Here is a 26,487-nt window from a genome sequence, read left to right as displayed (position 1 = left end):
ATCACATCACAAAACTCATTCATTTTAAGGACAAGCCTCTCAGAATCCAAAACTAATTTTCACTCGTGTTTTCGAGGGCACATCACTCAATACGGAGGCAATGGACAACTTTTTGTTTTTATTGTTTTTATTGCCCTTGAAAACGCGAGAGAATTTTGTTTTAAATTCCGAGATGCTTGTCCTTAACAGCTCCAAATTATGCCAAATGACCCACTTTTTGTTGCAGTTCAAAATTATGCCAAATGTCCATTATGCCAAATGACTGTTATACCAGATGGCCTTTATGCCAAATTACTTTATGCTAAATGGCGTTATCCAAATGACCCAACTCCAGAACAATTTTGAGTGCCTGGAACATTTACTCAAGGCAAAACTGAATTGTGAATAACTCTGTGAGCCTGTATGGACATAAACAGTTAACTTCGATTCAATATCAGCTGTAGTTTACCTGGGAGACCAAACGATCTAAACTTCAGATAATTTGGAGAACCTTAAGTATCTGTAGTAATACTTACTGTAGCATTCCTGTTCACATTTCTGAGATTGTTTAAAGCTTAATTTTCGAAAAAACAGAATCAAAATCAATCGAAAAACTTAGCATTGGCCGAATTACTCGCAGTATTGGACGGGGAATCCTATCCCATTGCTTACTATTGAAAATTGGACTATGGCATCTGAAGTTATGGCAAAATATTTTTTTTTATGCGCAAAACACGCTAAAAACACTTATTCATATCTTTTGATTTTTTTTGCACGAGAAAGGGAACAACCCCGCTAGGTGGATTCATCAGGGTTTTTAAGTGAATCATTTTAATTTATTGATTGGGCGTATTTTTTATATTTCGAGTAAAGAAGGGGCCTAATTAGACGTCGAACAAATTAAGGGTGCGTCAACTCTAGTAAGGTATTTTGTACTTTATAAATGATTTTTATATATGCGCATACGCTGTACGGACATTTTTTTGATGCAGTGTATATTCCTCCAACTGATTGTTAAGGTATCCAAATATCAAACATGGGCAACCATCGATTGGCAATTTTCGTCACTAATCTTCTTACCCTAATGGTATTTTCTCAAATTTTCTTACTTAATCTTACTTAACTGGGTCTCCAACTGACCATCTTTGCCCTTCCTCAGCATTCGCAAGGACGTGGCGAGGACAGATTTCGACTATTGGTGAGTGCATTGTTTCCATCTAAGAGATAGTGATTAGTACCAAATCTATATCTGTGGTAACGGACGGAAGTGATGCTACTCTCATATAATAGTTCAGGACCACCTAGGAATTTGTGCGAATTGCTCAATGCTAATGCTAATGCTAAATCTTGTTATTTTCTGGAAATATTCTTCTGAATATGCTATGATCAAATTTTTTAAATCTCATTTTCATTGCACTCTATTGGAAATCCACTTGAATATACAAAAGGTGATTTTTTTATTCATATGCATGCATAATCATACAAAATATATTAAGCCTTCCTTATTAAAAATTCCTGACCACAAAGAATTTCTCTTGTTCTTTTGTTTCATTAATCTTGACGCTTATCCTTTCAATCTTAATGAAATTTCTCACATTGAATCCGAATAAAACAATTCCCACAAATACAACAAAGGACATCAGACTCGTCCGTTCCCGGCTTGCACGTGCAATAATTAGAAAAAAGAAGCCTATTCAAAACCCCATTCATATTCTAATGGACACCGACAGAGCTGACCAACCCGTATGAAAAAAAACGCAAAGAAGTTCTAAAAACATAATTCCCATACCCATCCGAATCCACAACCACTTTTCACAACGAATGCTTTCTTCGCCCAGCACAAAAGGCTCCGCAAAGAGCTTTTCTCCATCAACACTACACACGAGGGCCGGGTTGATGTCTATTCAGAAGGATGCTTTCCTGCATTTTTCCGCCCCTTGTGCCACTACATGTGAATGGGTGAGTGTGCGAGTCTTTTGTGCGAAGCTCGACATATGAATTTCACAGTTAAAATAATCTTTTATTTTGCTTCACTCTCGATATGATTCCATCCGTTTTCGTCGTCCTCCTGGACGTCACCGGCGTTGCCGTCGTCGCATAATCCGTTCACCGGATTCTGGCGAAGACAACGGAACGACCGCACAGTGGGTGGAAGTCGGTCGACGTTTGATAAACTGGAATGCCAGGAGTAGAGTCAATGTAATTTTGTATACACCAATTTTGACATCCTGCATTGTGACAAACATCCTTCAATTTGACAAAACTTAATTGTGTTGAAGTTCATATCCTAAACAGCTACATTTTGTTTTTGCGGTTCGATGTGGAGCTAATGTGTTTCAAGTCAATGCATAAGCAGTTTATAACTATGGAATCACTTAAAATAAACTAAGCTAAGGTCCGACAATGTGACTTTTGTGCGATGCAACGTCCGGCAACTTTCCTTCAACATCCAACCAGATGTGAGCCACTGCGCACCGGTGTGATACGATGGAGCAGCATGTCCCATTCAACTGATTTCTGATGTGCATGAATGTGCGGTTTTTTCGCTTTCGTTTGAACCTTGCTCGCTCCATGCTCAATCCCGCACAGTAACACCGAGAAAAAGGATTTTGTCGTCCTTGAAAACCGAGCGAGCAGCACTGCATTCCGGGCTTTTCATCCGACTGTCTCGCATTATCACAACAAGCCACCAACCCGGGCTCGTTGTGACTCCGCCGGAGATCTCCTCGCGCAGTAAAAATCCCGTTCTGTCTTCAAGCCGAAACACAAACCTGGCAAGGCTTTCATCTTCCCGAGCACAATAAGTTTCCGTAAAAGTACCTTTTCTCCCCGGGGCAGGCCGTAAAGCAGCGGCAGGTCTTTACATTCCGAAAGCAACATGTGATCCAAGATCATAGGATTTGCGGGATGAGACTCATTCCGTCTAGGACTCACCATCGTTCGTTCTCCTCTGGCTGCAGTACCTTCGAATGAAAAGTACGCCATTGAGGCTACGTGTGACATTGGTCGGCAGTAGTCGGTGGAATGTGTGAAGCCATCAAACCGGAATGCAAATCTGATCTGAATGGATGAAAGCGTTCCATTGGGAACGATGCTTTCCCTTGGGGTTCCATTACTGCAAATCCATGTGGAAGATTGGATGAAATGTGGATTGAATTTGAGCTTGACAGGAAACTCAACTTGTTCACCAAGAATCAAATGGATTTTGGCCAATTATCTATCGAATCTTTGCATTTATAAAATGAACTTTGATTTTTTTGTTATTTGGTAATTGCATGATCGGTAATGCGAACGTGTGATACTTCCCTCTTCAAAGGTGCAATGGTGCGCCAGTTCAAAATTCAATTAAAAGTTCGACAGGGGATCGAAAATTCTTTAACGATCTGGTCGTCCTTGTTGACAAATATATTGCAAGTGAATATTACATTTAACAAATTGACAAATTTTAATCTTTACATACTTTTGTTTAAAAGTATAATTTTGAGAGAGTAGTTATGTTGTCCAATTTAGATTCAGTCCGTTCATTTCTTATTTTTATTTTTTATTCATTTTTCAGCTTTTTTTTTATTTCTTCATTAAATTTCTATTTCCACAGAAAGGTAAGGAAAGACTTCGGATACCTGTTGATGGTGTTGGTTTGCATGGGAGTGCCATCAGATTGGAAAAATCAACGTGTGAATCTTTGTTTACAAAATCACATACGTCCTTTTGAATAAATACCCAAGATTTCTTCTTTTCCTCACTTTTTCATTTCTACATTTTTTCATTTCTTCATTTCTTTATTTCTTCATTTCTTTAATTCTTCATTTTTTCATTTCTTGATTTCTTCATATCTTCATTTCTTTATTTCTTCATTTCTTCATTTCCTCATTTCTTCATTTCTTCTTTTCTTCATTTTTTCATGCCTTTATTTCTTCATTTCTTCATTTCTCCATTTCTTCATTTCTTCATTTCTTCATTTCTTCATTTCTTCATTTCTTTATTTCTTCATTTCTTTATTTCTTCATTTCTTCATTTCTTCATTTTTTCATTTCTTCATTTCTTCATTTCTTCATATCTTCATTTCTTCATTTCTTCATTTCCTCATTTCTTCATTTCTTCATTTCTTCGTTTCTTCATTTCTTTATTTCTTGATTTCTTCATTTCTTCATTCCTTCATTTCTTCATTTCTTAATTTCTTCATTTCCTCATTTTTTAATTTTTTCATTTATTCATTTCTTAACCCGTTTCGGTCTGACCTAGAAATCAAAATTGAAACAACTCGTGTGGGCTAATTTTTCGTCCGATTGCCATGAAATGTTCAGGGAAGAAGCGTCATCATGTTTTTTTTTTTTTGGTACATGACTTGATTTGACCATGGTGCCAATCCGGCCGGATTTTTTAAGGGAGGTCCTGGGTCTGGCGCAGTAAAAACAGGTCATTTTTTAAAAAATGATAAATGAACGAAAGTGCCCAGAATGTTTATACAAACGTGGTCAATCATCATTAACCAGCATCAGAAGTTAGTTTTGATACAATTGGATCACCAGGACATGGTTCCGGATGTTCCGGGATCCTGGTTCCCTGGGGTAGTGGACACTTTTCAAGTGGTCTAAAAACCAGTCTTGCGACATATCAAACTTCATGATTTTGGAAGACAATCTCAATAGATGATTTTTTGAAAGGTTTTGGATACATTGGTCACGGCCGGAAGTGTTCCCAGAAACCTGGTTCCCTCAGGGAAGCGGACAAATTTCGATTAGCACCGAAACTCATCTTGCGACATATCAAACTCCATGATTTTGAAAGGCATGCTCAATAGTAAGGGTATGCGATAACACACTTTTTCCTAACGAAACGAAACGAAACGAAATTTAAAATGTATATGTTGATTCAAAACGAATCGAAACGAAATATAGATTTATTTTCGAGATTTCGAAACGATACGAAATCAAGGTCCATTAAATTCGAAATTTAACGAAACGAAACGAAATTAAAAAATTTTTCCGCGGATTTTTTTTCCATGGATTATTGGCAGTGGCTGATTTTCTACCCGCCGCTTCCACATCCAGGCGCTATCGTATATGCCCAAATAGCCAGCAAGAGTTAACCGCCAGAAATTTGTATGGCGAAAGACATCTAACGCGACTTTTCTCAAAATTAGGAACTTTTCATGAAAAATTATTTTGTTAAGAAAGTTATTTTGAGCTTTTTAGTGGAATGTCTTCACTTGTCATAAGACGAGACGATTGTACAAACTCGTCTTATGACAAATGAAAAACTATTTGGTACCGGTTATGAAGGATGGTGTCCGCTACTACGCCTACCAAATATTTTTTCGATGAAGGTGCTTAATTTTGAGAAATCGAACCTTAGATGCCTTTCGCCATACTGATTTCAGAAAGTTAACTCAAATCTGGCGATTCATTGGTTTTACATTATGTACGCAATTCGAGTTTTACTTTTTCGAAGTTAAATATCTATTTTGCCACCAATAGTATATATACCATTATATACCATTCGACTCAGCTCAACGAGCTGAACACATGTCTGTCTGTCCGTGTGTATGTATGTGTGTATGTGTACGTGTGTGTGTATGTTAAGGTGGCTCAAAAAACACTTTTTAAAATTTGTTGATGGGCCGCCCTCTTATTTGGTTCTATTTGATGCCCTGATGCTCTGGACAAAATTTCAGCCAAATCGGTCTACGTTTGGGCGGTGCTAAACTCGTTGGAAGTTTATATGGAAAAATGTATGCAGAAACATCCAAAAACAGTGATTTGCAGTTGGACGGCACAATTTACGATCAAGAACCATGATACTCATTCAGTTCTTGTAAAATAAAATACAGAATGTTATGCTGAAAACCGCGAGAAGATTAGAGTTTATTGCGCAAAGATATTAGCATTTTACTGGAGTGTTGTAGGGGTGAATTTATTTCTTTTCAAAGGTAAAAGAAACGAAATTTGTTCAAACCCCACTTCAGAGAAATGCTAATAACTTAGCCGGGCAAACTCTAATCTTCTCGCGGTTTTCTGCATAACATTCTGTATTAAATTCTTCAAGATCTGAATGAGTATCATAGTTCTCCATCATAAGTCCAACTGCAATTCACTGTTTTTGGATGTTTCTACATACATTTTTGCATGTAAACTTCCAACGAGTTTAGCACCGCTCAAACGTAGACCGATTTGGCTGAAATGTTGTCCAGAGCATCAGGGCATCAAAAAGAACCAAATAAGAGGGCGGCCCATCAAAAAAAAATTGAAAAAAGTTTTTCCCATACAAATTTGAGCCACCCTAGTGTATGTGTGTGCACAAAAGCTATAAAAAACATTAGCTTAGCTTAGCTTAGCTTTAGCTTAGACTGACTGTACATATCAATGGTTGCTACTCCGTGATTGATCAGAACTGGTGCAAATTGCACTACGATCCAAGTGAATAGTGGTTGGGATTTACCAACTATTCTCGAAGTGCACGTTTCAGCAGCTCGCAAATGTTGATCAATAACGGCGCCGGCCAAGTCCTTACAGTCAGTTGGGAAAGGGAGGGAATGTGAGTGTGTGGTAATTGTGTCTACTAGAGACCGAGAATACCTCTGCATCTCCACATTTTCCACGGGAAGGAAGTAGTGTTAGTTGGGTGGGGTAATCAGTAACATAGATCGGGATTCACCATGGAAAGTGATGTGACCTATGAAACTTCTACACAGCAGTATTAGCATTTCCTTAATTTGTTCAATTGTTCATTCTTCGCGAGAATAAACAATCAATCGCTCAAAGTGAGCGATTGTTCATTTGAATTTCGGATTAGGCGCCCGCGTTATCATTTCATTAACGTAAGAAAAGTAAAAAGAAACGGGATTTAAATTGAAAATAATTGATAGTAATCGGAAAGCTAATGTTATTCAGCAACCCTTATTTTATCTCTATTTGACGTTAAGTAAGAATGTAAATTTACGTTCATTTTACATGTCGTTTATTTTGCATTACTTTCGCGCGCGTGTGTGTGTCACTTGCATTGACCAGTATACCGTAATCAAGATCTCACTTGTATTAATCCTGATGTGCCGGTTGGCACTCGTGTTGGGCTTATGCGCTTTGAGCGGCACACGTTCGCTTCCCAGACTACATAAAATCGCACATGGTGCAATACAAGATGCTAAATTGGAGACGATATACATTAGGGTGTCCCAAAATTGGACAAAGTCTGGGATTTTGGGGGCTCAACCTTCAAATGAAAGCTTAGGGTAAAACAAAAGAAAAATTGTTCTACGACAACTCTGGGAAATGACGTTTAGGGGTAGCCCCGACGCGTTTTATGAAAAAAGTGCATTTTTTATAGGTAACATCGAAAATACCGGTATATCGGAAAGAAATTCGATGAAACCCATCCATTTTATATTTTTACATGTAACTTAGGGTCTATACTTGATGGTAAAACTTTGATACCGCATGTTTTAGGTCTATATATTTTTCACTGATGCTTTAAATGCCCAAAAATGATGAATTTTTTTAAATATTTTTTTATTAATGCGTCCAAAACGGGCATCCATCATAATGCTTTCGAAACTAGATATACATAGAAAGATGGGGAATTTTAAAACGAATATTTTGCTAAAAATAGCAACCTTCTATCCCTATCCGTTTAAAAGTTATTCACAATTTACTGCAGCTTGGAAAAAGACTTTTTGAAATTTCGGATCATAATACCTGGATCATGTTTAAGTAAAAAACGCCTACTTTTCCATACCAACCAAATGAGCGCTTTAATAACCAATATAGTTTTCATATGAGTTGCATAAAATTGATTTTAATACTTATTTGAGTGTTATAATGGAAACCCAACGATGGACCAGCAGTAACATGACTGACTACAAATTGTTCAGTTAGTCTGGGTGAGTGCTCAAATAGATTGATGAATATGGTTTCAAAACTACCCATAGGAAGGTTCAGTTTTCGTGTCATGGTTTGTCGAGCTGTGCAATGCTTCTCGATAACATGGAAATTAGTTGTTTTGTGACCATCTTGATTTTTTGCAAGAACGATCATGTGAAGCAAATCCAACTAGATCATTTTGATATCGATTTGTCATATTTTACGCCATATTAAAGCTCATTTTACGCCATTGCAAAACATAGTGTGTGCAACTAATTGCAAAACTCGATTTTATCAGCACTCGTAGTATTTATCTCATTCGGCAAGCCTCGTTGGATAAACGTACAACCATGCTGATTAAATCATCTTTTTGCAACTAGTTACACAAATTACTATTATCATTATTATTTTATAATGCATATTGAAATATTTGGCATCTACCATCTACGGAATCTCTGGAAATAAGAACAATCTACACTAATTACGAACTATTTTGCCTACCAATACTGAATACAATGATAAATTGATTGCATCGATAAATCGGGACCAAAATGATACAGCCGGATTAACTTCACATGATCGTGCTGGTTAAAAAATCAAGTTGGTCAGAAAACAATTAATTCCCATGTTATCGTGAAACATTGCACAGCTCACCAAACCATGAAACGATAGCTGAACCTACCTATGGGTAGTTTTGAAACCATAGTCATCAATCTATTTGAGTACTCACCCAGACTAACTGAACAATTTGTAGTCAGTCATGTTACTGCTGGTCCATCGTTGGGTTTCCATTATAACACTCAAATAAGTATTAAAATCAATTTTATGCTACTCATATGAATGCTATATTGGTTATTAAAGCACTCATTTGGTTGGTATGGAAAAGTAGGCGTTTCTTTACTTAAACATGATCCAGGTATTATGATCCGAAATTTCAAAAGTCTTTTTCAAGCTGCAGTAAATCGTGAATAACTTTTAAACGGATAGAGATAGGAGGTTGCTAATTTTAGCAAAATATTCGTTATAAAATTCCCCATCTTTCTATGCATATCTAGTTTCGAAAGCATTATGATGGATACCCGTTTTGGATGCATTAATAAAAATAAAAAATATTAGGAAAAAATCATCATTTTGGGCATTTAAAGCATCAGTGAAAAATATATAGAGCTAAAACATGCGGTATCAAAGTTTTACCATAAAGTATAGACCCTAAGTTAAATGTAAAAATATAAAATGGATGGGTTTCATCGAATTTCTTTCCGATATACCGGTATTTTCGATGTTACCTATAAAAAATGCACTTTTTTCATAAAACGCGTCGGGGCCACCCCTAAACGTCATTTCCTAGAGTTGTCGTAAAACAATTTTTCTTTTGTTATACCCTAAGCTTTCATTTGAAGGTTGAGCCCCCAAAATCCCACACTTGGTCCATTTTTGGGACACCCTAATATACATACATGTTGTGTGGAAAAGTACCTCTATCGCCTGCACTCCAGAAAGGTACCACCAACGCTAGGTGGATTAATCTGGGTTTTCTTGTATATATTTGTGCAATTGTGCATATGAGGCATGCAAAAAGCCCACGACTCCGCAAAATTCCTTACATATTGTGCAAATAGTAAAAACGAGCTTAGCTTAGCTTGATTGATTGTTCACATCGTAGTTGCCGAGATTGGCCGAGAAACAGCGAATATGCACAGCTTGCCAATTGAGTAACCTTCTTGGAATAAAAAAAGGTCTAATTGTGCTTGCTTCGGAGTTTCCAATCAATGATTAATAACGATGCTGGTCTCGTCCTTACAGTCAATATAGGATTTGGAAAGGAAGATTATTTTTAATTTTTATTTTTTATGTCTTCATTATCGAGACTTTCAGCCCAAGGCTGGCTCGTCTCGAGAGGAAGATTAGTTTCCCAAACAACACACATGAGGCAACAACTTCTGTGACTTATACTCGGACTTATATAAAATTGAATTTGATCACATTTGAGTTGCTGCATTATCAAATCTGAGCTGCTAGGGTTGACAGAGGAGTCGTTGGTTATATGAAAAGGTAATTCATATGGTAAGTGACTGAACGAAGTTATTTTGAAACCCCGAAGATGAAAACCGTGTATTAAATCAATCCGGCGCATAATCAATGTACTTCGTTTAATAAGCTTAGCTACAACTCGATCGATTCTGCAATACATAATTTTGTGCTCTTCGATGCAGACATTATTTTTTTTCATCTCGTGTTCTCCGGCACTAGCTAGCATGGCCAACATCAACACGATCGATCGCAAACTGATTATGTCTGCTCGCGAGGCAGAATAGTTAGATCGACTGAATATTGCATTTATTTGCCTGCTCCAAATATGTGCATGAAAATACATTTAAAATCACAACATATTTTTATCTGTGTGGAGTACCTTTAATCCTCTGAACTTTTTATTCTTACTTTTAGGTAAAATTCTAATTTAATACGAAATACGAATTTCTACGACCAAAAAAATTTTCTACTACCAATTTAAGTTGCATTATGTTTTCCTTAGGGGCCTTTCACAAATTACGTAACACTGAAGGGGAGGGAAGGGGTCAAGCCGAGCGTTACGATCCATACAAAAATATTAAACCTTTCATACAAAAAGTTTGACGGGGGAGGGTGGGGGTCCAAAATCACCAAATTTAGCGTTACGTAATTTTAGAAAGAACACAGGGCCTTCCTAACTCTTAAGCGGTGCTTACTCATGCGCTTAAACCTGGTTTGAGGCCTAAGCTGAGGTGAAGAAATTGACCTTTAATAAAAAAGAGGCGCCTTTCTAACAAAGTTATACTAATCTGATTCATATCTAATTAAATATACACTCTAAGCCTGACGTTTTAAATATTCTGTCGGATCACTTTTGTAAAACATAGGATAGAATAGTTAAAGATACTTTTCGATTTCTATTAAATATTTCAAATAATACACTGAAGACGTTTCATAGAAGAAAACTAAATACGTATTTGCTGACTCATAATGGGATTATGTAGTAAGCGTTAATAGAAAAAAAAACTGTATAACATAAAAATCTAAAATCATGAAGCTGTATTTTATGATTTTGTTCAGCGGCGCAGCCAAATTTTTTGATAATATAAAGTATTATTCAAGTGTAAATTTGTTTCGAAATTCCGCGAAATTTCGTTAAATTTCGTTAGAAGCTAGTTTTTTTTGACGAAATTTTTGAAATTTTACGAAACGAAACGAAATCAAGAAATCAGATTTCGCCATGCTCAAATTCCGCGAAATTCCGCGGAATTTCGTTTCGAACCACCTGAAACGAAATTTTTCGAAATACCGCATATGCTTACCCAATAGATGAGTTTTTCAGAGGTTTTGAATTTGAACACATTGGCCACATCCGGAAATGTTCCCGGAAACCTGGTTCCCTCAAGAAAGTGGACAAATCTCACCTAGCACCAAAATCCATCTTGCGACATATCAAACTTCATGATTTTGGAAGACAATCGCAATATATTAGTTTTTGAAAGATTGAAGAGGGTATTCTAGATAAACCATCGTCAAGTAAGTCGTCAGGGCAGGTAGTTATTGGGTCAATGTTAAGAGGCCAAATTGAGCGAAACGAAAACACATTCGCACTCATACTTGGTAGGGATAAGCCTTGTATTACTACCTCCCCTCTGTACAACAGGAACAACTCAATATTCTCCCAAAAGTCATAAGGTACACCGGGGCAAGTTGAAACGGTTTTTTCAAAGTTGGAGTGCTATAAAAAAATCGCTTTTTAATAAATTTTGAATCCGTTTACGTTGTTTGCTAGTTCGGGCCAAAGATTATACATAAAAAATAAGCAACCTCACCTAAATTTTTTATAAATATTTTATATATTGAAATTACTATTTTATGTGCATCGTTTCAACTTGCCCCGCGTATCGGGGCAAGTTGAAACACTGCGCTACATACAGAGATAAGCTATTTTTTCCGTATTAAAATCACAATATATGTACTCAGTGAGACTCAAGATGCACGAGGTTGTAATGGTGACTAAATTCGCATAAGAGTCCCATGTAATTTTTTGATAATTTTGATTTTCTTTCTAGAAACTAGCCTCAAATTGTCTCCTCCTTATCAGAAAAACTGATAACATAGCAGGCTTTGTTCTAAAAATTTTAAAACCAAATCCCAAATTTTGTTGCCTCATCTTGATATTTACTCTCATAAAAGTCACATTCCAGATATTGATATTCTTATATTCAAAAAAATAAACCTAAATATGGTCCATTCAATTGTCTCATATCAATATATACCGTGGGACATCGAAATCCTTACTATAGGCTAGACTATAGAAATCGAATGCAAATGAAACGTTTGTCATTGACAAGGGGACATGAAGGCTACTACTTTTGAAGTGTTTCACATTTACACATAAAAACTACGAAAAACATGAGAAAAATATGAATTAAATCAACTACTCCTGAATCGAAATCCGTCCACCGCGCACGGATTTCGAATCAAAGGATCATAATCCGTACAGCTATTTTTAAACTAAATATTTAAATTGAAGCAGACTGATTGAACAAACTACCATTGTAAATAGTTCAATACGCACCTTGAAAAGCGATCCCTTCGATTTGTAGTCCGCTTATCTTATGTAATGATTCACAATTAGTAATTAAAACACAGTTACTTCTGGTGCAATTATGCTCTACCGTAGAACAATGGCGGCAGAAACTCCGCGTTATGTGGGTGGCGACTTGTTTTTGACTTTTGTTCCATTTCAGTGCCCTAAAAGCTTACTATCAAGTATCTGAAGATTAGAAGAAAAAAATAATTGCGAGGGAGACGTTTTGAATCGTTGTTTCAACTTGCCCCGCACCACACATTTCTATTTGCCCCGATGGGTTTAAATTGCGGAGTAATTTCAAACGACCGAAACACAATATTTAAAACGGATCTCCCATCGATTTTTCATAATCATTATGCTTGTTCAACATTGAATGATTACCTACTGTGAAAATTTGAGGAAAGCACTCTTCCAAACACCATTTTGAGACCTGTTTTATTGGCACGTCAAAAAGTTGGTTAAAATTTTGCGAAGGGCGAAAAATAAACATAGACAGGGATTGCGTGTTTATAGCTGCAATCTTCCGGGAATGGCAGTCAGAAGGTGCGTTCAGGGGAGTAGTTTGTTGTAAAAAATTATCAAGGAATTGGTTAATTTCCTATCCAAATTACAGCTTCGGTTTCAACTTACCCCGCATTTCAACTTGCCCCGATGTACCTTAAATTCTCAGGTTTCATCCGACCTACGATCTTCGTTTCCTTACCTCAATCGACCTGTCTGTGACAGTCAAACGGAAAATTCGAGAAATAAAGATTTGCATTTTCCTTTTACCATACGTCAGTCTGAAGTACAGCAAAATTGCACCAGTCAAAGAAGATGCTCAGTGATAGTAGAAAAATTATTGCCAGAATTACTTCCACGACCATCTACCACGCAGCCGCTATCCCAATCAGTTCCATTTGTTTCAAACTGTTCGAGGATACAGTCAACCCAGCCAGGAGGCCAAGTGACCACCAGTAGAGCAACTTTCGACGTATGAGGAGCAAGCAGAATGTGGACCAGCTCTCCCGTCCTACTTAGTCACACTTGGTCGACAACTAAGAAGCTTTGCACAAATCCAAAAATTTCTATTCGTCTGTTTAGGCTATATGTGTGGATGAGAGCGTGTATGTGTGTACAAAAAATAGTGTGCCGTATGGCCGTACACCTTTACAGTCTCTTAGAAACCTCCTGCAGATACGTATTCGCACGGCGTCCGCCCACATGGGTCTCAATTGGGCACTGGACCAACATTTTGCGCTCCCGCAGGTGTAGATTGTCACCAGAGGCCGATAGCAACAGAAATTCGGGATCGGAAGTGGGGCTGGGTCGGCCACACTCTACGTAGGGGCGGAAACGAAATCTGTAAACAAGCATTAGACTGGAACCCAGCGGGACATCGCAGCAGAGGCAGACCCATAGGCTCATGGCGGCGAAGCCTCAATAAAGAAATAAAAGAAGTCGACCGAAATCTAACCTGGCAACAGGTTAAAGCGATAGCCGGGCAACGCTCAGGATGGAGATCTTTCAAGTCGGCCCGGAGGTGTACAGGATCCATAAGTAAGTAAGTAAGCAGGTGCAGATTCGCTATACCAGTACCCATCTTGGTCCCAGTTCCGTATTGGAAGTATCTAACTGTTCCGCTAAAATCCCATTTTCACATCGCATGAAAAAATTGTTTATTTTGGTGATGATGATCAAGGACTTACCAAAGTTTTCTGGAAATCCTGAAGACTGGCCGCTGTTCAACAGCTCGTACGTGAATTCCACGCAGACGTGCGGATTTTCGGATGCTGAGAATTTAGCTAGGCTGCAGCGATGTCTGAAGGGACACGCATTTGAGTCAGTGTCAAGTTTACTCATCCCATCGAGTGCTCCGCATGTTCTAGCTACGCTGCAGATGCTCTATGGAAGGCCTAAGCTATTGATCCTCACATTATTGCAGAAAATACAAGAGGCGCCAAAACAAGAAAAACTAGACACCTTAATCGGTTTTGGAATCGCTGTACAGAACCTAAGTGATCACTTAGAAGCCGGAAGACACGAAGCCCAACTTAACAACCCGATGCTACTGTTCGAGTTGGTAGAGAAGCTTCCGGCTAATATGAAGTTAGACTGGTCTTTTTACACGCAGCGATGTGAGTTTGTGAACGTTCGTACTTTTTCACAATACATGCAAACATTAGTGAGAGCTGCTACCGACGTGACGCTTCACTATAATCCAAGGCAGCAACAGCAACCGCGAATAATTATAGAAAAAAATGAAAGAGATAAGAACTTATGTGGAGCCCACTCGATAGAAGACATTTATACAGTCCCGAAAAAGGAAGAGCAAATAAATAATTCGAAAATCTCATCAAGTGCCACCTGTCTCACCTGTAAGATTGGAAGTCCTGTCTCACCTGTAAAAGTGAAAGATTGTCCGGAGTTTGTCAATATAACTATTGAGGATCGTTGGAAGATAGTACAACAGTTCGGATTGTGCCAGCTTTATATTGGTGCACATGGAAGGCGCCCGTGTAAAATTAGGAGACAATGTGATAGAAATGGGTGCCAACGTCGCCATCACCCTTTGCTACATTCCACTAGAAATAATGTGATGGAGAGAGGCGTTGGTGAAACTATGTAAAGCAGTTCTAAAGCTATAACTAATCATCATTTCGCTGGGAAAATGTCACTATTCCGCATTATTCCAGTTACTTTGTATACAAACAACAAGTTGGTGTCGGTTTTCGCTTTCTTGGATGATGGCTCGGAGAGAACATTGATCGACAAGGAAGTGATAAAGCAGCTAGGTGTTGTAGGAGATCCCCAATCGCAGCGAATCACCCTGCAGATTACAGGCAAATCGGGGGCTCCGTTTCGCTTCGAACCAAAAGTAGCATTTTTAATTTCGTTTTGTTTCGTTTCGTCAGGAAAAATGTGTTATCGCATACTTTTAGTACTTGCCACTGGAAGTTGTCATAAACCCAAAAAACCGTCCAAGATCCGAATCCTTTGCGATGCTGCGGCAAAAGTAAATGGCATCTCGCTGAATACAATGTTATTGAAAGGTCCAGAACTTCACAAAACGCTAGACGTTCTTTTTGGTTTTCGAGAGAGGCGGATTGCTATATGAGCAGATCTTCTTCTTCTTCTTCTTCTTCTTATTGGCATTACATCCCCACACTGGGACAGAGCCGCCTCGCAGCGTAGTGTTCATTAAGCACTTCCACAGTTATTAACTGCGAGGTTTCTAAGCCAGGTTACCATTTTTGCATTTGTATATCATGAGGCTAACACGATGATACTTTTATGCCCAGGGAAGTCGAGACAATTTCCAATCCGAAAATTGCCTAGACCGGCACCGGGAATCGAACCCAGCCACCCTCAGCATGGTCATGCTTTGTGGCCGCGCGTCTTACCGCACGGCTAAGGAGGGCCCCCTGAGCAGATCTAAAGGAGATGTTTCATCACGCACACACGACATGCACAGCTATGGCGTGCTATGGCGTAAGGAGCCACTCATCCACCTCAGGTGTATTTAATGTATGTTGCCAAGGATGTTGCTACATTTGGGGCGGCTTGTTCACCGTGCTCCGCATAATTCGCAAAAAAAAATTGAATGCAGCAGAGCACTCCCGGGAATACCCAAACGCGGTCGAAGCCATATTAACGAAGCACTACGTGGATGACTATTTGCATAGTGCGGACGACGTTGACGAAGCAGTAAAACTAGTTCTCGAAGTGAAACACGTCCATTCTTATGGAGGATTTCATCTTCAGAACTGGCAAACTCAAAAGAAGTTCTCGCACAGGTCGGGGAGTTTGATCTAGCCACAGAGAAAATTCTTCAATTGGACCAGATCACATCGGCTGAACGCGTACTCGGCATGTACTGGAAGCCAGAAGAGGATATTTTCAAGCCTCCTTTCAAGAGGCTCGGAAGCCTCCTTTCAAGAGGCTCGGAAGCCTCCTTTCAAGAGGCTCGGAAGCCTCCTTTCAAGAGGCTCGGAAGCCTCCTTTCAAGAGGCTCGGAAGCCTCCTTTCAAGAGGCTCGGAAGCCTCCTTTCAAGAGGCTCGGAAGCCTCCTTTCAAGAGGCTCGGAAGCCTCCTTTCAAGAGACTCCGGAGCCTCCTTCCAAGAGCCTCGGCAGCCTCCTTCCAAGAGGCTCGGAAGCCTCCTTTCAAGCGGCTCGGAAGCCTCATTTCAAGCAGCTCGGAAGCGTCCTTTCAAGAGGCTAGGAAACCTTCTCCCGAAATGCTCAGAAGCCTCCTTTCAAGAGGCTCGGAAGCCTCCTTTCAAGAGGCTCGGAAGCCTCCTTTCAAGAGGCTCAGAAGTCTCCTTTCAAGAGGCTCGGAAGCCTCCTTTCAAGAGGCTCGGAAGTCTCCTTTTAAAAGGCTCAGAAGCCTCCTTTCAAGAGGCTCGGAAGCCTCCTTTCAAGAGGCTCGGAAGCCTCCTTTCAAGAGGCTCGGAAGCCTTCTTTAAAGAGGCTCGGAAGCCTCCTTTCAAGAGGCTCGGAAGCCTCCTTTCAAGAGGCTCGGAAGCCTCCTTTCAAGAGGCTCGGAAGCCTCCTTTCAAGAGGCTCGGAAGCCTCCTTTCAAGAGGCTCGGAAGCCTCCTTTCAAGAGGCTCGGAAGCCTCCTTTCAAGAGGCTCAGAAGCCTCCTTTCAAGAGGCTCAGGCCTCCTTTCAAGAGGCTCAGAAGCCTCCTTTCAAGAGGCTCAGAAGCCTCCTTTCAAGAGGCTCAGAAGCCTCCTTTCAAGAGATTCAGAAGCCTCCTTTGAAGAGGCTCGGAAGCCTCCTTTGAAGAGGCTCGGAAGCCTACTTCCAAGAGGCTTGGAAGCCTCCTTTCAAGAGGCTCAGAAGCCTCCTTTCCAGAGGCTCAGAAGCCTCCTTTCAAGAGGCTCAGAATCCTCCTTTCAAGAGGCTCAGAAGCCTCCTTTCAAGAGGCTCAGAAGCCTCCTTTCAAGAGGCTCAGAAGCCTCCTTTCAAGAGGCTCGGAAGCCCCCTTTCAAGAGGCTCGGAAGCCTCCTTTCAAGAGGCTCGGAAGCCTCCTTTCAAGAGGCTCGGAAGCCTCCTTTCAAGAGGCTCGGAAGCCTCCTTTCAAGAGGCTCGGAAGCCTCCTTTCAAGACGCTCAGTTTCACAGACTAAGGAAAATTTCAGGCACCTTTTTGGTGAGCCTTTTATCCCGTTAGTTTCAGGTCCGTTTTTAATATTATGTCTTATGAGGTACACTTATTTTAATTTACAGCGAAAAAATAGGGGTACCTCAATAAATGCTAATGCTCGAAGGGGTACCTCTCAAGAAAAAGGTTGAGAACCGCTGGTCTACGTAAGTACGCTGTGGCTATTAACGGTTTGAGGTTCCTAATCCTAGTTACCCTGCGGCGAGACTCGGATTCCTATATAGGCCGATAGCGACTTTCCAAATAGGGTACCTGTGCCTGTAGTAAGATTAAATGAAAAGTAAGAAATGTAACTATTGAAAATATGAAGTTATAAATATTGAATTTTCTCAATCAGTCGGATTTGCCAACAACACGTTGGGAGGTAAAAGGAGAATGACGAGCTCGGTGGTCTAGTGGCTACCGCTTCTGCCTTATAAGCAGGAGGTCGTGGGTTCAATTCCAGGCTCGTCCTTTTCCTGCTTTGTGTTTTTATCTTAGTTATTTCTGTGTTTCACGTTCTACCAAAACGATCCCTACTGTTATAACCTTCCACACAATCCCAAAACCTCCCGTGGCACCTATGAGAGGTCGTAGAGTTCTCTGCATCTTTCTTAAGTAGGTGTCCAACTAACCTTCCTTCCCCTTCCTCAGCATTCGCAAGGACGTGGCCAGGACAGATCTTGACTATTGGAAAGTGCAATGTTTCCATCTAAGAGATAGTGATTAGTCCTAAATCAATATCTGTGGTAACGGATGAAAATTATGTTACTCTCGTACAATAGTCTTGGCTTGTACTTATACCACCTACGAATCTGTGCGAATTGCTCAATGCTAATGCTAATGCTAATGCTAACACGTTGGGATTTGAAAGGAGTAGAAGTTGACCAATGTGAGTATATAGGAAGGAAAGTGAATTGGAACTAATTATTAAAACAGTTTTGAGCGGTCGTAAATACTACAGTTTGGTGGTTTTCATTTGCTGGAAAGATTCAAACACTTCCCCAACATGTTCTGTATTTTTTTGTTTCGCAATGAGATGAATATATCTTCAGTGAGATGGAGATCGAAACAGTTTCCCTGTGTACTCATTCTGGATTATTTCAAAAAACGGGTTTCACTGTCATAAATATATAAGTCTTGGATACATATGTGACGATGAAAACAAATTGAGGAAAAAGTTAATAGAACAAATGCGGCAGAAAAAATCGGCAAGTATGTTAAGTGGAACACATCAAATGAATCAGTGGAAAATGCTTAGAAGTGGCTTATTTTACACTGAATAAATATATAACTATGAATCATTCATTTCACAAATATTCGTGTAAGACTACATTTTGGTGATTGGTGATAGTGCCCATCAGCAATGAATTTTATGCTGTGTGATCAGACTACTACCAACAAAACGACACTTACGACAATGAAACGCTGAACCGCTTCAATCCATTGAAAATGGCAAATAAAGATACAGAAACGTCGGCTCTAAATGAATATAGCTTTTAAGCTTGTTTTTCAGAACATTTAAAGTGTACAACGTTCGCATATTTCCCCATATCCTTAAATCGTCTATTCATTATCATACAGGAATGGGGAAGCGCAACAAAATCCAATTTTCAATTAACGTGAACATTGTAATTCTTCTTTATCCGTTGGTAACCATCGTCGCAAAGAAGGGATCTCTTGTTGCCTCGGTCTGTATGCTCGCCAGCAGAGGGTAATGGCTTAATGCAATCCAAAGGAACCTCCCACCAGTCACCACCGGCCGAACATGAACGGAACATTGAATCCTTCCACCAAATAGGGGTTGCTGCATCCAGGACGTTCGTTCGATGCACGCTTGCTTACTCCTGGAGTGCGTACGGTCGATGCAAATCCCAACAAGCAAAGGGGAACCCAGGATTTAAATTTTCCCATTCATCAACATTTCCGCAATTACGGTTTTTCGAAGCATGTTACTTGTCAGCAAACTCCGATCGAGCCCTTTCCGATGCATTCTACATTTTGAATACTTTGTTACACAATTTTCTGAAAAACCCATTCAGCTTGCCGCTGCACCACCCGTTTTTTCCCCCTGGGGGAGAGCAATTAAATCTTTCACACTCCGGTCAATCCGGTTGAACTTTTGTGCGCCACCACTACGGGTGCTGCTGTCCTCTTCCTGTAATTAATCAGAGCCGGACGGAGATAGACCCGTGCTAGTGCGGCGTACAAAGTGGGAAAAAGTTTTATGATAACGTGAACATCTAGGTCGTGGTGCTGCCGCAGATAAATTTTCCCAGGACTCTCTCTCTATCTCTGGCAGCGCTGCGCTAGTTGGACGGCTGCTGGCAGGCTGGATCCCGCCGGTTCCGGTCACGGACTAAACTTTTTATTTCCCGTTTTGGTGCTTCCCGTGCAACCATGTCCGTGCCATTTAGCTGCGACACGATGCGTTATCATTCATGTACGCTATAAGATTGAGTGAGACTGCAACTTCCGGAATAAGAGATAACCCACCAGCAGCAGTTGTACTGCACATTCTGCAGCACAGCAACGAAATGATTATGTTCTCATGTTTCGGGCCCCCGATGGACACATTACAATACGGCAGTTGCAGCACCAGGAGCAATGATACAGTCACAGACCATAAAAGTTAGCATCCAGCAATTGCTACGCAACTTGGCAGTTCATCCACGCCCACCGGATGGGAGCAGTTTGGGATTCCGTCGCCGTGTTCGTCGTTTGCAGTTGGTAGAATCTCTATTTCCCGTCCGGCGTAAGATATGTCTGCAGGGAAATTAACTTTTCCTTAATTAACACATCGTGTTAAATTTTCCAAAACTAGTGGGTCCTGATCTTGTGAGTGGATGCGGGGAAATTAGTTTTTCGTTCAGATGATCTCCTATGTCCTGTAGATAATGTGCGTACCAGATGGTCTGATGGTCTGCTTCTGTACCAGTATAGGCCATTTTTTTCGCTATAAAATAAATTAGTAGGTACCATTCCATTGGGTAAGTAGATTCATTTGAAAAAACGATCACTTCGATGTTTGACCGTTTCAATTGAAATAAAATATGTATGTCAGGCTCCTACCACCAAGAATTATTTAGAAATCTTCAAAAAGATCTATCGCTACAAATCTCTGCCACTAAATGAGATCTATGTGTTCATGTCGCGACTTCTACTTCAATTTTCGAATGATCTTGTTCAAAATCAACATGTTTGTGTGTTTGGAAATTATTACCCATTTGCTCGGAAGTCGTCTTCCATTTTTAGTAGTATCAGAAGAAGCCAATCATTCACGGTAAATTGAACAAGAATGATATTACCGAAGCGTTTAGTATCCATTCAAAATATTTAGTACGCATAGAAAATATGAGGTGAACCGGTCAAGGGCCGAAAACCTCATTAATAAAGACAATAAAAAAAAAAAAAAAATAGTACGCATAGAAGCATTTCTGTTGCTACCAATAGCAAATTATGCTTGAGTCAATACAACTCCAATTCTCTGGAAGAAGTTAACTTTTCCGTTCAACAAGCCGATTTGTGCCAATCCAACTGATCGGGAATTTCCTAAGCCCCAGAAGTCAATTGTTGGAATTATCTTTTCATTTTTTCCCTCTCGCATTGATTGCATCTCGTACCAACTAAGCTCAGCGTCTATCAGGCACCGAAATCCGGAGCCGTTGCCATCACTAAAATGGATTCAGCAAATTTCACAGTTGACAGCCATCTCACCCAACGCTTCCCAGGCGAGCTTTCCGTGTTCCTGATAACACCGAACTTAAGTCTGGGAATCGGTTTTCCACGAGAATCGATTTCCTCCGGCAGCTTACTTGCGAGCGCCAAAGCCGGAAGGAACCGGAAATTTCTTGCGGCTGGCTGGCTGCCTATGTGTGAGTTTTTGATGACACAATGCGACGTGCCGATGTTGATGCTGATGGGGATGACGGCCCGGGCTGTGTGTTTGCCGGAGCAGAAAGCCTCTGACAACGGATGTCAATGTGTGTAATGCGTTGCGGCAGAAAATTGAATGTGATTTAGCTCGACTGCCTTGGCTTGCCTGTCTGCCGGCCTCGTTCCATGGGATTTGGAAGATTGACGAAGGTGTTTGCCTTCCCCGAACTACGGGATGGAGGCTCTTGACGATAAAGTTGGCCCCAAATCAGATTGCGCTATTTTTGGGGGGTATTTTCTACGAAAATAAGAAAACGAGCCCCCGTCGTTGTCTGCTGTTTAAAGCTTCATGAGAGGAAGCAAAAAAAATAATGCTTCACATTCCAGACCCCGAGTGGTGTTTAGAAGCTTCTAATTGATAATTAAGCGAAAAGTCTCCCACCGTCTTCGGGTTTGCATGCCGACCAACATTAATTATTCTCATCTTTACCATTCTCCCCGAGCAGTGTATCACCTGGTTGCTGGTTCCCCTCGGCAGGTGCTTCCTATCATTATATTTAATTTCCAAAGCAACGCCACTTCCATGGCCCCCGCAAGAATGTAACGCTCGAAAGTGTTCATAAACAGCTCAGCAAATCAACACAAATTCGACTCGGTTGGGCTTCGGCCTATAGATTCTGAATTAACGGAAGCCCCGTTGCGTGGGCACCCTGCCGATCGGTCAGTGTTCGCGCTGGTAGATGGTGCTTTGCACTGATTTGGAAGGAGCCAGTGATAAATCTTAATCTGCTTTGCTAGGTATTATATACCCGTTTGTGTTCAACGGCAGCGATAGATGTCTATATAAAAATTGGAGCAAAAGGAGGAATTGAAAAATACTTTTTATTTATGTATATGTACTTTGGAATGAATTCCGAACATGCTGCTCGGGATTGGAATAAACGTGTGGAAAATTTAAATTAATTTGAATTATCCAATCCAATAATCAATCTAACCATTTGATATTTTCCAGTCTATGTACAATTTTTTTTTGCTAATTTCGTAAAGACTATAGGATTACTCCAAAACTGAAGTTTCGATTGAAGGCCATATAGTGTTATATACCAATCGACTTAGCTCGACGGATTAAGGTGATGTCTGTATGTGTGTATGTATGTATATGTTTGTACCAAAGAAGTGAGACACACTTTTTGGTGCTTAGCACTCAATGATGGAAAATGTAATTTTGATGTCATCGGACTAATTTGTTAATATTGTTTTACACAAATTACTTACGATTGGTTTATTTATAAAAACATGTAGCCCTTAAAGGATCCTAAAACTTTTTCTAATAGGTTATTGGTCAAAATTTGAAACTGCCGTAAATTGGTAGTGGTAGTGGAAGTGGTAGGTTGGATTAGAATGATTTTTTTTTGGTTTCAAAAACTACTTTAAATGAATGCAAATAAATATGAATTTCTATCTACCTCCCTGAAAATAATTCTGTCTACCTCCCTAAGGTGCAATTTTGACCTCCCTTATGTGTATTTCTCATTACATTCTGTAATACATGAGAAAGGCACCATCATCGCTAGATCAATTATTCTGGGTTTTCTTATAAAAATGTGTATAGGTGGAATGTTGACCAAATCGGTATGGGGGTACCGAACTACAGTTTTTCGTTTCGACAGTTTTTGTAAATTGTTTTTGATCTCTCTTCTCTAGCTCCATTTGGTATTTAGATTTTTTAGGTACCAGTTCCAGTATTTAGGTGTGCAAGTAACACTATCGGAGTTTGGTCAACTTTGGAAATTCACTAATAGATTTTTTCGGCACTTTTTTCAAAAATTCATTCGGAAATCTGTTATTTGTTTTATTTTTCGAAGGAAAATTTTAGGAACTTTTCCTAAAGTTACCAAAGCACTTTTTTATTCGTGTATTTATTTGATAGGCACTCTGTGTTCTTAACACTATGAATACCAAGATCAGATTTGGGTAAAACTTAAAATTCAAAACGCTATATCTCAGCATCCCGTTGACCGATTTTCAAAATTCTATTTATAGATCTACCCATCTCATATAGTTTCATCCAACTGAGTTTTTGCGTTCCTAGGGGTGTTCAGTTTTCCTCTGGAATGCCGTGAGTCCGGACGCTGCCAATCGAAAAACAGTAAAATTCGGTTTACTCAATAAATTTTAGCATAGTTCACTACAATACCATAAGGACAACATAAACACATAAAATTTTTGAATACGGAATACAAAACATAACAGCGTTCAAAATGACCATATTTCAGTTGTTTATCATTCGATCTTGAAGCGGCTTTTTTTATGAATGTGTTCAAAACTATTACAGAGGTGATCGGTTACGGAATACAAACAATATTCCTACAGAAGTTCTAGGATCTCCAAATTATTCTGGCGTTCAGATCAATTAGTCTATCAACAAGTCAACTACGCTCTGTATCACATCGACGTCATACTATCAAGTCCACACATAGAGCCTTCGTGTATGACTTGCAATTGAATAATACTCAAACCAGATGTTCTAGGTTCTCCAAACTGTTGTGGAATTCAGAACAATAAGTCTACCAAGTCAGATAGGCTCTGTATCACACCGATTTGGGCATTATTGAATTGCTAGTTACACACGATGGCTCTATGGACATGTGTGGGCTTGATGGATTGACGTATGTATGATACAGAACGTAGTTGACTTGATGGACTTTTCGTTCTGAACTCCGGAATAGTTTGGAGAAATTTAAACACCTGGTAGGCATGATTGACTTGTAATTCATACCTAAAGGCTCTATGGACATGTGTGGACTTGATGGGTTTACCGCCGAAGCATTTCCAGAAGAAATTTTCAAGAATCAAGGAAAATTTCTGGAGGAATACCTACAAGAATCGTTGGAAGGAATTTCTGATGAAAGCCCCGAAATGAGGCAATGGTGAATGTGATTCTTTCTTTAAAAAGAATGCATCTTCTCGGAATAATCCAATGGTAATTGTGTCCCTTCTTCAGTGGGTGTTTCACCAGATAATAAATGTTATTATTCGTTCTTTAATATGATTTTTGGGGGAGGGAAGTGGGTTGTCATCCATTCTTCAAAAGAAGACATTTTCACAAAGTAAGGAAATGGTAGATGTGGTCCTTCAGAAATAGGCGTTAAGTCAAAATAATGCAAAGATGAATGAATTGAGAATGAGAATAAGGACTAATGTGTTTGGCCAGAATAAGGAAAAAATATATAAGATCCCATCTTAAGCAATATGTATTGAATGTATAATATTTCACTAAAAACATTTTGCCGAATTTATTTGATGGATTATACCTTTTTAAGAATCATCTTTGGCGGAATGCCGCTTTTCAGAATGTCCTATTAAACAAATTGGCATGTTCTTAGATAAATGTGAAACAGCAGTTTTGAAACATATAATTGCTCCATATTAATCCTCTATAATACCTGGCAAGCGCGTTCCTTGCTTAGTAAACGAATCATTTCCTCTATTTGCTTTATTGCGGACATATATTTGAAGAAGGCAATATCTCATTCATTCTCATTACACCGGATATATGCGATCATTTAAAGAAGGCATTGTCTCATTCTTTCACTTTATTCCAGGCAAACGAGTTCATTTAAAGAAGGGGCTATCTATCTTCTTTGCCTTATACCGGGAAAATGTTCTAATTTGAGGAAGACATTTTCTTTTCCTTTCCTCTAATACGGGGCGATGCTATCATCTAAAGAAAGAATTATCTCCAACCGTCGTCTTATACCGAAGACGCGTTCATTTTAAGAAGACATTCCCTTTGCTTTAAACCAGGCAGATGCGAGTAGAACTCAGCAAACTTATTCATTTAAAGAAAGCATCATCTCCTCACTTCTTATACAGACCAAATGCGTTCATTCAAAGATAGAATTGCCTTCTTTCAGCGCATTGTCTTCATCTTCAATGGTTCTGAAACTTTGTCTGTTTTTTTTATTTTTTATTTATTATTATTTATTCAGACTAAAGCCGAAGTGGCCTGTGCGGTATATAAGAGTCTTCTCCATTCGGCTCGGTCCATGGCTACACGTCGCCAACCACGCAGTCGCACCTCGCCTTCTTGTGCCCGTCGGATCGTTTTCGAGAACCATTTTCACCGGGTTACTGTCCGACATTCTGGCTACCTGCCCGGCCCATCGCAGTCGTCCGATTTTCGCGGTGTGAACGATGGATGGTTCTCCCAGCAGCTGATGCAACTCTTGGTTCATTCACCTCCTCCACGTACCGTCCGCCATCTGCACCCCACCATGGATGGTAAACAACACGTTCCTTTCGAAAACTCCCAGTGCGCGTTGGTCCTCCACGAGCATCGTCCATGTCTCGTGTCCGTAGAGAACTACCGGTCTTATAAGCGTTTTGTAGATAGTCAGTTTGGTACGGCGGCGAACTCTATACTTGCGGAGCGTCTTGGGGAGTCCAAAGTACGTACGATTTCCAGCCACTATGCGTCTCCGAATTTCTCTGCTGGTATCGTTATCGGCGGTCACCAGTTAGCCCAAGTACACGAATTCTTCAACCACCTCGATTTCGTCACCACCGATAGAAACTCGTGGTGGGTGGCTTACATTGACCTCTCTTGAGCCTCTTCCTATCATGTACTTCGTCTTCGACGTTTTGATGACTAGTCCAATCCGTTTAGCTTCACTTTTCAGTCTAATGTAGGTTTCCTCCATCCTCTCAAAGTTACGTGCCATGATATCAATGTCGTCGGCGAAACCAAATAACTGATTTGATTATGTTATGTACAAATTTAATGTTACAAGTTCTCCAAATCATTGCGGAGTTAAAACCAATTGATCTTTCAAGTCAGCTGGGCTCGGTTTAAAACCAGTAGCAACCCATGGTATCTCCATAGACTTTTAAAGGTCAAGCGCATAATTAACATTTTGGATATGTCCAAATCGGATATTCAAAATTTTTCAAATCAGTCTGGAGCTCTGATCGGTTGGTCTACTAATTAAATTGGGTTCAGTACAAAATCAAGAACAACCTATGGTGTTCATATAGGCCTTTAG

The sequence above is a fragment of the Armigeres subalbatus genome, chromosome 3 (assembly GCF_024139115.2).
Source record: "Armigeres subalbatus isolate Guangzhou_Male chromosome 3, GZ_Asu_2, whole genome shotgun sequence".
NCBI lineage: Eukaryota > Metazoa > Arthropoda > Insecta > Diptera > Culicidae > Armigeres > Armigeres subalbatus.
Note: the sequence above shows the minus strand (reverse complement) of the source record.